The 11,750-nt window shown below is 60.3% G+C and overlaps 1 pseudogene; it reads right to left on the reverse strand.

Moving 5' to 3' along the window:
* Positions 1-8,125: 8,125 nt before the first annotated feature.
* The window catches only part of LOC116652687, a 5,582-nt pseudogene continuing 1,957 nt past the window's right edge, over positions 8,126-11,750 (reverse strand).

Consider the following 11,750-nt stretch of genomic DNA (forward strand, 5'->3'; position numbering starts at 1 on the left):
ACCCATAGGACCCCCAGCACCCATAGGAACCCCAAGGACCCCCTAGCACCCAAAGGACCCCCCTTAGCATCCATAGGACCCCCCAGCACCCATAGGACCCCATAGCACCCACAGCCCCCCTGTGCCCTTATAGGACCCCCAGCACCCATAGGACCCCCTATGCAATGCAATATAATGCAATGCAATATAATGCAATGCAGTGCAGTGCAATATAATGCAATGCAATGAATGCAATGTGATGCAATGCAATGCAATGTAATGAAATTAATGCAATGCAATGCAATATAATGTGATGCAATATAATGCGATGCAATATAATGTGATGCAATGCAATGCAATGAATGCAATGCAATATATTGCAATGCAATGAATGCAATGCAATATAGTACAGTGCAATGCAATGCAATGCAATAGAATGCAATGCAATATAATGCAATGCAATGAATGCAATGCAATGCAATGAATGCAATGCAATATAGTACAGTGCAGTGCAATGCAATGCAATGCAATGCAATGAATGCAATGCAATCCGGGCGTGCAAGGTGTGCAAGGGGCATCAGTACCCATGGGGTGTGTGTGTGTGTGTGTGTGTGCAAAGTGCTACATGGGGGGGGCAGCGTGATGCCGTGCACCACGGGCGTGCAAAGGGGCTGTGGGTGCAAAGGCTGTTTGTTAGTGCAAGGCTGTGTCGGTGCAAGGATCCTTGTTAGTGCAAGGCTGTGTCGGTGCAAGGCCGTTAGTGCAAGGATCCTTGTTAGTGCAAAGCCCTTTGTCGGTGCAAGGCTGTTAGTGCAGGGCTCCTTGTTAGTGCAAGGCCCTTTGTCGGTGCAAGGCTGTTAGTGCAAGGCTTTTTGTTAGTGCAAGGCTGTTAGTGCAAGGCGCCTTGTTAGTGCAATGATCCTTGTTAGTGCAAGGCCGTTTGTCGGTGCAAGGCTGTTAGTGCAAGGATCCTTGTTAGTGCAAGGGCTGTGTCGGTGCAAGGCTGTTAGTGCAAGGATCCTTGTTAGTGCAAAGCCCTTTGTGGGTGCAAGGATGTTAGTGCAAGGCTGTTAGTGCAAGGCTGTTTGTCGGTGCAAGGCTGTTAGTGCAAGGCTCCTTGTTAGTGCAAGGCTGTTTGTCGGAGCAAGGCTGTTAGTGCAAGGCTCCTTGTTAGTGCAAGGCTGTGTCAGTGCAAGGCCGTTAGTGCAAGGATCCTTGTTAGTGCAAGGCTGTGTCGGTGCAAGGCTGTTAGTGCAAGGATCCTTGTTAGTGCAAGGGCTGTGTCGGTGCAAGGCTGCTAGTGCAAGGCTCCTTGTTAGTGCAAAGCCCTTTGTCGGTGCAAGGCCTTGTCGGTGCAAGGCTCCTTGTCGGTGCAAGGCCGTTTGTCGGTGCAAGGCTGTTAGTGCAAGGATCCTTGTTAGTGCAAGGCTGTGTCGGTGCAAGGCCGTTTGTCGGTGCAAGGCCGTTAGTGCAAGGCTCCTTGTTAGTGCAAGGCCGTTTGTCGGTGCAAGGCTCCTTGTTAGTGCAAGGCTGTGTCGGTGCAAGGCTCCTTGTTTGTTAGTGCAAGGCCGTTTGTCGGTGCAAGGCCGTTTGCACGCGGCCTCGTGCCGCACCTCGTGCCCCGGGGCTGCCGTGGGTGGGTCGGGGCGTGTCGGGGCGTTGGGCTCCGTCTCCGTGGCAATAGCGCCGCCCACGCGGCCAACACGCGTGCGCAGGTGAGTGTGAATGGGGGGGGGGGGGGGGGGGGGGGGGGACCGGGGGGGGGGGGGGACAAAGGGAGGAGGGGGGGGCATTGGGGTGGGACCCACTGGAGGACTCGGGACCCATTGGAGGACTTGGGAACCCTTGGAGGACCCCAATGTTGGTGCCCCTGGGACCCCTTGGAGGACCCAGGACCCCTTGGAGGACTCAGGACCCCTTGTTGGACCCATCTTGGTGTCCCTAAGACCCCTTGGAGGACCTAAAAGGACCCCTTGGAGGACCCATAACCCATTGGAAGGCCCCAATCTTGGTTCCCCTGGGACCCCTTGGAGGACCCAGAACCCCTTGGAGGACTCAGGACCCACTGGAGGACTTGGGACCCATTGGAGGACCCCAAATTGGTGTCCCCAAGACCCCTTGGAGGACCTAAAAGGACCCCTTGGAGGACCCAGAACCCATTGGAGGACTTAGGACCCCTTGGAGGACCCCAGTCTTGGTGTCCCAAAGGGCCCCTTGGAGGACCCAGAACCCCTTGGAGGACTAAGGACCCCTTGTTGGACCCATCTTGGTGTCCCTAAGACCCCTTGGAGGACCTAAAAGGACCCCTTGGAGGACCCAGAACCCATTGGAAGGCCCCAATCTTGGTGCCCCTGGGACCCCTTGGAGGACCCAAGACCCCCTTGGAGGACTCAGGACCCACTGGAGGACTTGGGACCCATTGGAGGACCCCAAATTGGTGTCCCCAAGACCCCTTGGGGGACCTAAAAGGACCCCTTGGAGGACCCAGAACCCCTTGGAGGACTTAGGACCCCTTGGAGGACCCAGAACCCCTTGGAGGACTTAGGACCCCTTGGAGGACCCATAACCCATTGGAAGGCCCCAATCTTGGTGCCCCTGGGACCCCTTGGAGGACCCAGGACCCCCTGGAGGACCCCAAATTGATGTCCCCAAGACCCCTAGGAGGACCTAAAAGAAACCATTGGAGGACCCAGAACCCATTGGAGGACTTAGGACCCCTTGGAGGACCCTTCTTGGTGCCCCTAAGACCCCTTGGAGGACCCAAGTCCCATTGGAGGACCCCAGTCTCAGTGTCCCCAAGGGCCCCTTGGAGGACTTAGGACCCCTTGGAGGACCCATCTTGGTGTTCCTGGGACCCCTTGGAGGACCCAGGGCCCCTTGGAGGACCCTTCTTGGTGCCCCTAAGACCCCTTGGAGGACCTAAGACCCATTGGAAGGCCCCAAACTTGGTGTCCCTGGGACCCCCTGGAGGACTCAGGACCCACTGGAGGACCCCAATCTCAGCGTTCCTAAGACCCCTTGGAGGACCTAGAAGGACCCCTTGGAGGACCCCAATGTTGGTGTTCATGGGACCCCTGGAGGACTCAGGACCCACTGGAGGACCCCAATCTCAGTGTCCCTAAGACCCCTTGGAGGACCTAGAAGGACCCCTTGGAGGACCCCAATGTTGGTGTTCATGGGACCCCCTGGAGGACTAAGGACCCCCTTGGAGGACTTGGGTCCCATTGGAGGACCCCAATGTTGGTGTCCCTGGAACCCCTTGGAGGACCCAGGACCCATTGGAGGACCCCAATGTTGGTGTCCCTAAGGGCCCCTTGGAGGACCCAGGACCCCCTTGGAGGACTTAGGACCCCTTGGAGGACCCATCTTGGTGTCCCTGGGACCCCTTGGAGGACCCAAGACCCCTAAAAGGACCCAGGACCCATTGGAGGACCCTGATCTTAGTATCCCTGGGACCCCTTGGAGGACTCAGGACCCCTTGGAGGACCCCAGTTTTGGTGTTCCTGGGACCCATTGGAGGACCCCAGTCTCAGTGTCCCCAAGGACCCCTTGGAGGACCCAGGATCCCCTTGGAGGACTTAGGACCCCTTGGAGGACCCAGGACCCCCTTAGAGGACCCCAAATTGGTGTCCCTGGGACCCCTTTGGAGGACCCAGGACCCCCTGGAGGACCCTGATCTCAGTGCCCCCAGGACCCCTTGGAGGACCCCAAATTGATGTCCCCAAAACCCCTTGGAGGACTCAGGACCCATTGGAGGACCCAGGACCCATTGGAGGACCCAGGACCCCCTTGGAGGACCCCAAATTGGTGTCCCTGGGACCCCTTGGAGGACTCAGGACCCATTGGAGGACCCAGGACCCCTTTGGAAGACCCCAACCTGGGTGTCCCCATAGCAGGGGGGGGGGGACACGGGGGTCCCCATGTGCCACCAGGATGGGATTCAACCCCAGACCCATCAGAATTGAGGGGGGGGGGTCCCATAGATGTCCCACCATAAGGAGCAACGGTGCATTCCCAATGTGATGGGGGGGAGTGGGGGGGGGGGACACGACCCCGGTTGTCCCCAACCCCCGTTGGGAGGAGGAGAACCTGGTATAGGGGGGGGGGGGGTGGGGGGGGGGGGGGGACGCGGGACCGGACCCCCCCGCTGTGCGGCTGCCCCACTTCTGCACCGACGCCCATTGGCTGCGCTGTGCGGGGGGGGGGGGGAGCACATAACACACAGCACACACTACACATATAGGACGGACCGGACACGCGGGGGGGCACGGGGACACGGAACCGGGCTAGGCAGCCGCCAAAGGGGCCGGGGGGGCGCCCGCAGGTAACCATTTAATTAACCCCCCCCATTATACCTCCTCCATTCCCTTTCCTTCTCTGCCGCGTTCTCCGCCCCCCCCCCGGCGCTGCAGCACCGCAGTCGCTGTGCGCCCCCCCCATCATAAACCCCCCCCATCTCCGGCTGTAATACCCTGCAGTGCCCTCCCAATTGCCTCCCCCCCCCGGCCTTGTAGCTTTCACCCCCCCGATTGCTGTATATGGACCCCTGCACCGCTGTGACCCCCCCAGCATCTTGTCCCCCCCGCCCACCGACCTAAGACCCCCAATGCTGAATCCCCTCCCCTCACTACTGTGACTGCCACCCCCTTACAAACAGACCCCCTCTCATTACATCCCCCATTCCCCCCCGCGTGTCCTTACAGCTCTCCTGTATCTCTGCCCCCAGCACATGACCGCCCCCATTCCATCCCCTCCCCCCGTGTCCTTACAGCTCTCCTCTGCCCCCCCCCAGCATCCTGCAGCCCCCCATTCATTCAGCACCCTTAAGAACCCCCCCCCCCCCGGCACCTCGGGACCCCCCATTACATCCAACATCCCCCCGCGAGCACCTTTTACATACCCCCATATTAGGCCCCCCCCCCCCACCTGCATAGCTCTGCCCCCACCAATTTCTGCCCCCCCTGTTTCCAAGCACCGATTTTTTCAGGACGCCCCCCAGCACCCTTAGGACCCCCTCCAGAGACCCCCCCAGCACCCTATACGCACCCATTAATGTCCATGCACCCCCCGCACCCCGCCCAATGTCCTTGTCCATCTCGTCCCGCATGGCTGTGACCCCCCCTCCAATTCCCTGCCCCCCGCACCGAGCATCCTTAGTGCCCTCCCCGTTCCTTTAAGACCCGCCCAACCCTTAAACCCCCCAAGCCCCTTTAGCCCCCCCCCCAGCCCCTTTAAGACTCCCCCAACCCTTTAACCCCCCCCACTCCGATGCCGCCTTTAGCCCCCCAGCGCCTTAAGACCCCCCAGCCCCTTCAGGCCCCTCCAGCCCTTTAATACCCTCTGAATCCTTTTAAGGGCCCTCCATCCCCTTTAAGACCCCCCAACCCCTTTAAACCCCCCCCACCCAAGTCCATAAGGGCCTCCTCCAACCTCTTAATACCCCTCTGATCCCCCTTTGGGCCCTCCTGCGCCTTTAAGACCCCCCCAACCCCTTTAAACACCCCCGCTCCCCCCCCGCGCCAGGCCCCTTTTAGCCCTCCCCTCAGACCTTCAGGACCCCACCCCTTTTTAGACCTCCCAGAGCCCTTCAGAGCCCCCCATCCTCACCCTCCAGGGCCCTCTTCCAGCCCTTTAGGCCCCCCCCAAAGCCCCCTTAGGAACCCCCCACCCTTTATACCCCACCCCCCCTTTATGGCCGTCCAGCCCTTTAGGACCCCCCAACCCTTTAAACCACCCCACAAGCCCCCCTTAACCTCCCCCGCAGCCCCTTCAGGGACCCCCCCCTAGCCCTTTAAGACTCCCAAGCCTCTAAGGGCCCTCCCATCCCGTTCTATACTCCCAACCCTTTAAACCTCCCCCCCCCAATTCCTAGGGCCCCCCAACACCTTCTAGGACCCCCTCAACCCCTTTTCAGACCGCCCCAAGCCCCCTTTTAGGGCTCCACAGCCCCTTTAGACACCCCCCAAGCCCCTTTAGCCCCCCAGCACATTCAGGACCCCCTCCAGCCCTTTTAGACCCCCCAAGCCCCCTTACGACCACCCTATCCCCTTTCAGGTACCCCCCCCCCAAGCAACCCTTAGGGCCCCCAGGCCCTTCTAGACTCCCCAACCCCTTTAATCCCCCCCAACCCCCTTTATGGCCCTCCATCCCGCTTTAAAGCACCCCCCAATCTTTTACCCCCCCCCCCCAGTCCCTACCCCCACCCAGGACCTTCAGAACCCCCCCCAGCCCCTTTTAGAACCCCCAAAGCCCCCTTAGGGCCCCTATCGCCTTCAGGACCCCCCCAAGCACCCCTTAGGGAACCCACAAGCCTTCTAGACCCCCCCCAACCCTTTAAACCCCCCCCCCAAGCCCCCCCTAGCCTCCACGCAGCCCCTTCAGGACCCCCCCATCCCTTTAGGGCCCGCCAACGCCCCCTTAGGACCCCACACCTAAACTCCGCTCCAATAGCCTCCCTTCTTTATGGCCCCTCCATCTCCCCCCCTCCATGACGCCCCCCCATAACCACTACAACAGGGGGTTGTATCAGAGCTCCGCTAGGGGTCCGCCCCCAACCCTCGTCCCACCCGCGCAGGGCCGGGCGCCATGTTACGGGCCTCCGTGCCCGCTGGGGCCGCCCACGGCCGCCTCCTTCTACCGACGCGCCGCCGCCGCTCTGGCGCCTCCCTGCCGCCGTTACCGGGGGTGAGCCGACATGTTATTGTAATAATGTATATATGGGGGGGGGGCTGGGGGCTCAATGGGGGGTCATGGGGGGGGGCTGGGGGGGGGGCTGCCATTATGGGGGGGGGCTGTACGGCGGCCGGGAGGGGCCTAATGGGGGAGACCCGCTGCGTTGCTATGGCGACGGGGCCTACAGGGGCCTGGTGGGCCTGGGGGGTCCATTACATTCCATGGGGTCCATTACATTCCATGGGGCTCTATTCATTCCATGGGGCTCTATACATTCCATGGGGCCTTATGGGTGTGGGACCCCCCCCCATATAACCCTATAAGGGGGGATCCCGGTTCACGTCCATTGGGTGCCTGTGTCCCCGCTATGGGGCAGACAACGGGGACGGGCCCGGCCTCCTGTCTTTGCTATGGGGCAGAGAATGGGAACGGCTGCTCCACATTGAGATCCGGGTTTCGGGCTTTTAGGGCCGCCCCATAGCGGGGACACGCAGCCAAAGGCCGTCCCATGGGTTTGGGTTGGGAGGAGATTCCTAAAGAGCTACGGAATGGGGCGGGGGTGGGTGATGTGGGGCTGGGATGGGAGGGGTGACCCACAGCATGGGCTGCCCTACAGTATGGCCTGCCCTATAGTATAGGTTACCCCACAGCATGGGCTGCCCCATAGCGTGAGCTGCCCCACAGCATCCCGGAGAACCCAATGTATGGGGAGGGGGCTCTGGGGGTTCAGGAGGTGCTGAGGGTGGGTTTGGGGTGCAGGACCCCCACCCGAACCCTAATATAACCCCAACCACAACTCCAACTCCAACCCTAACCCTAACCTTAAACTTAACCCTAACCCTAACCCTAACCCTAACCATAACCCCAACCCCAACTCCAACCCTAAACCTAACCCCAATCCCAACCCCAACCTCAACCCCAACCCTAAACCTAACCCTATCCCTAACGCCAACCCCAACCCCAAACCTAACGCCAATCCCAACTCCAACCATAACCCCAATCCCAACCCTAACCCTAATACAAACCTAACCCCAACCCCAACCCCAACCCCAACCCTAACCCTAACCCTAACCCTAATATAACCCCAACCCCAACCCTAAACACAACCCTAACCCTAATATAACCACAACCCCAACCCTAAACTTAACCCTAAACCTAAACCCAACCCCAACCCTATCCCCAACCCCAACTCCAACCCTAACCCCAATATAACCCTAACCCCAATATAACCCTAACCCTAATATAACCCTAACCCCAACCCTAACCCCAACCCTAATATAACCCTAACCCTAAACCCAACCCCAACCCCAACACTAACACAACCCCAACACCAACCCTAATATAACCCTAACCCTAACCCCAACCCACCCCACAAGTTACCCCCTGCTTCACCCCCGTGCCCCATAACACACATCCAGGCTGCCCCGATAATGACCACCTTGGCCCATAATCCCCCCCACCATAGATCCCCCACTCACATCTCCTGGGGCTGCCGGGTTCTATGGCGGCTCAGCAGTGGGTTGGGTTTTCCAGCCACCCCGTCCCGTTTGCCCCGTGGAGCAGTGCTGGGGGGGGGGAATTATGATGGGGGGGGGAAAGGATGGATTACAGTGGGGCTGAGTAGCTATTATAGGGATATGGAGAACCACATTAAGGGCAATGGGGAGGATCAGGAAGGGTTATAGGGGATTGAAATGGGTCTGGGGGCGGTCAAGAGTTTGAGGGGGGTTGAGGTCTCGGGGTGCGGTAAGGTGTTACAGTGGTCAGAAGAGATGGGGGTCATGAAGGTTGATGGGTCTGAAAGCTTGAGGGGGGTCAGAAAGGGTTCCTATAGGGTCCCCAATGGGGTCAGGATGGTTTGGGAGGGATCTATGAGGGTTCAGGGGGTCCCAGGGGGGCTCAGTGGGGGGGTCAGCCCTCAGTGGTGTTTCCTATGGAGGGGGGGGTCAGAAGGGTCCTATAGGTCCTAATGGGTCAGGAGGTGTGGAGTTGATCCATGACGGTTCAGGGGTTCCCGGGGGCTGAAAAAGGTGGGGGGGGGCAGCCTTTGTGTGTTTCTATGGGGGGGGGGGTCAGAAGGGTCGATGGGTCCTCAATGGGTAGGTAGGTCGGGAGGATTCTATGAGGTTAAGGGGGTCTCCAGGGCGCTCAGTGGGGGGGGGTTGTCAGTCCTCTCAGTATTTTCTTAGGGGGGGTCGAGTGATCCCATGGAGCCCTGAGCACCCTCAAAGGGGTCTGGGTGGGCTCAGAGGGGTCCTATAGGGTCCTCAATGGGGTCCATGAGGGTTCAGGGGTCCCAGGGGCCCAGAAAGGTGGGGGGGTCAGTCTTAGTGTGTTCTATGGGGGGGTCTGAGTGGCATCCTATGGAGCCCCGAGCACCCAAGGACTGAGGTGGGGGGCAGCGGGGCTTGGGAAGACCCCTGGATGGGTTTTGGTGGGGGGGGTTATGGGTGGGTGGAGAGGTGGGGGGGTTATGGGGGGTTTTATGGGGGGGGGGTTAATGGGACTGGTACCTGCTTGAGCTGGGAGGCTCGGAGTTGGGCGGACGTGCAAATCTGGGCAGTGGAAGGACTTCGGGCTTCATCCGGGGGGTCCTTGCCCCCCCCAGCCGTGGGAAGGCACGGAGGGGTCCCACCCACTGCGGCTCCACCAGGTCTTGTGCTTTGTCCCTGCGTGATACACAGTCAACCATATGGAGACCCACCGCCATATTGAGACCCCCCATACATGAGGACCCCCACATATGGATGACTACCATCACATGGAACCCCATCACTACTGACCCCAACCCCCATAAACCCCCCATACCTACTTGACCCCTAACCCCCATAAACCCCCCACACCTCCTGACCCCGTCATCACCTTACAGACCCCCCCATTAACTACTGACCCCCATCACTACAGACCCGCCAGCACAAGAGACCCCCATCACTTAATAGACCCCCCATCACCTACAGACCCCCATCACATGGAGACCCCATCACTTCAACCCCCCCATCACCTACAAAACCCCCCCCAATCACATACGAGACCCCCCCATCAAGAGACCCCCCATGCACTACAGACCCCCAAACCTTTAGGACCCCCATGCTCCCCCCATTACACTATATCCCCCCAGAACACCCCATATCACAACACGTGGTCACCCACTCAGCCCCCCCCATTTCCCATTGCCTGCCCCGCCTTTAGTGCCCCCATAGCCCCCCCATAGCCCCCCCCATATCCCATAGGCCCCCACAACCTGTTATTATTGTGCCTCCAATTGGGGACAAGGAGTTGACGGCACCTTGCACAGGGCGCAGTACAGCAGCCTCTTGGCCTTCGCCTTCTCCTCCTCTTCCTCCCCATCTGCCGCCCCCCATGGACCCTCCCCCCTCCCCGTGCCCCCCCCGGTGCCTCTGTGGGAGGAATCAGGGGGGGAGGGGGCCGGGGGCGCTGGGGGCTGCAGGAGTTGGGGCTGTTCGCTGGGGGGGCATAGAGTCATGGGACCCCCCCCAGCAATAGCAAGAGAGGGGGGGGATTGAAAAGCAGCAAGGAAACATCACATAAGGACAACTTAGGGCTTGGGGGGGGGGTCTTAAAGGGTGGGGGGGTCTTAAAGCAGGGTTGGGGGTCTTAAGGGGCTGGGGGGGGTCTTAAGGGTTGGGGGGGTCTTAAAAGGGGGTGGGGGGGTCCCTGAAGGGATGGAGGGGCCCTTCAAGGGGGCTGGGGGGGTCCTTAAAGTGCTGGTTGGGCCTTAAGGGGGCTTGTGGGGGGGTTTAAAGCGTTGGGGGATGTCCATGAAGGTGCTTGGGGGGCCCTAAGGGCTTGGGGGGGGTCTTAAAGGGTTGGGAGGTCCTGAAGGGATGCGAAAGCCCTAAAGGGGCTTGGGGGGCGGGGGGGGGTTTAAAGGGTTGGGGGTCCTGAGGTGTGGGTGGGGACTAAGGGGGCTGGGGGGGGTCTTAAAAGGGCATGGGGGGGGTCTGAAGGTGCTACTGTGCCCTTAAGGGGGCTTTGGGGGTCTTAAAGGGTGGGGGGTCCTGAAGGGGATGGAAAGGCCCAAAGGTGGCTTGGGGGGGGGGGGGGGGGGTTTAAAGGGGGGGGGGTCCCTGAAGGTGTGTGGGACCTAAAGGGGGCTTGGGGGGGGTCCTTAAAAGGGCGGGGCAAGGGTCATTGAAGTGCTACTGTGCCCTACAGGGGCTTGGGGGAGTCTAAAGGGCTGGGGGGGTCTTTGAAGGTCTGGGGGGGGCGGTAAAGGGGCTGGGGGGGTCTTAAAGGCTGGGGGGGTCCTGGAAAGGGAGGAGGGTCCTAAGGGGCCTGGGGAGGTCTAGAGGCTGGGGGGGGGGTCTTAAAGTGCTTGGTTGGGTTCGTAAGGGGCTGGGGGGGTTAAGGGTTGGGGGGTCCTGAAGGGTGTGGGGGGACCTAAGGGCCGCTGGGGGTCTTTAAAAGGCTGGGGAGGTCTCTAAAGTGTACTGGGGGGGACTTAAAGGGCTTGGGGGGTCTTAAAAGATGCTGGGGGGGCCTTGAAGGTGCGTTGGGGGGGACTAGGGGCGTTGGGGGGTCTTAAAGGGCTGGGGGGCCCTAACGGGGCTTGTGGGGGTCTTAAAAAGGAGCTGGGGGGTCTGAAGGGTGTTTGTGCCCTAAGGGGGCTTTGGGGGGTCTTAAAGGGCTGGGAGGTATCCTGAAGGTGCTGGGGGGGGGGTCGTCTTTAAATAGGGCTGGGGGGTCCTGAAGGGGATGGAGGGTCCCTAAAGGGGGCTGGGGGGGTCTCATTGAAAGTGCTGGTTGGGTTCTATAGGGGGCTTGGGGGGGGGTTTTAAGGGGTTGGGGGGTGTATGAAGGTGCTGGGGGGCCCTAAGGGGGTGGGGGGTCTTAAAGGGCTGGGGGGGTCTTAAAGTACTGGGGGGGGTAAAGGGCTTGGGGGGGGTCTTAAAGATGCTGGGGGGTCCTGAAAGGTGCTGGGGGGGCCCTAAGGGGGTTTGGGGGGATCTTAAAAGGGCTGGGGGGGTCTTAAAGGTACTGGGGGGGTAAAGGGCTTGGGGGTCTTAAAGATGTGGGGGTTCTGAAGGTGCTGGGGGACGTCTTAAAGGGATGGGGGTCTTAAAGGGCTGGTGGGGGTC

The sequence above is a fragment of the Coturnix japonica genome, unplaced genomic scaffold (genome assembly GCF_001577835.2).
Source record: "Coturnix japonica isolate 7356 unplaced genomic scaffold, Coturnix japonica 2.1 chrUnrandom670, whole genome shotgun sequence".
Taxonomy (NCBI): Eukaryota; Metazoa; Chordata; class Aves; order Galliformes; family Phasianidae; genus Coturnix; species Coturnix japonica.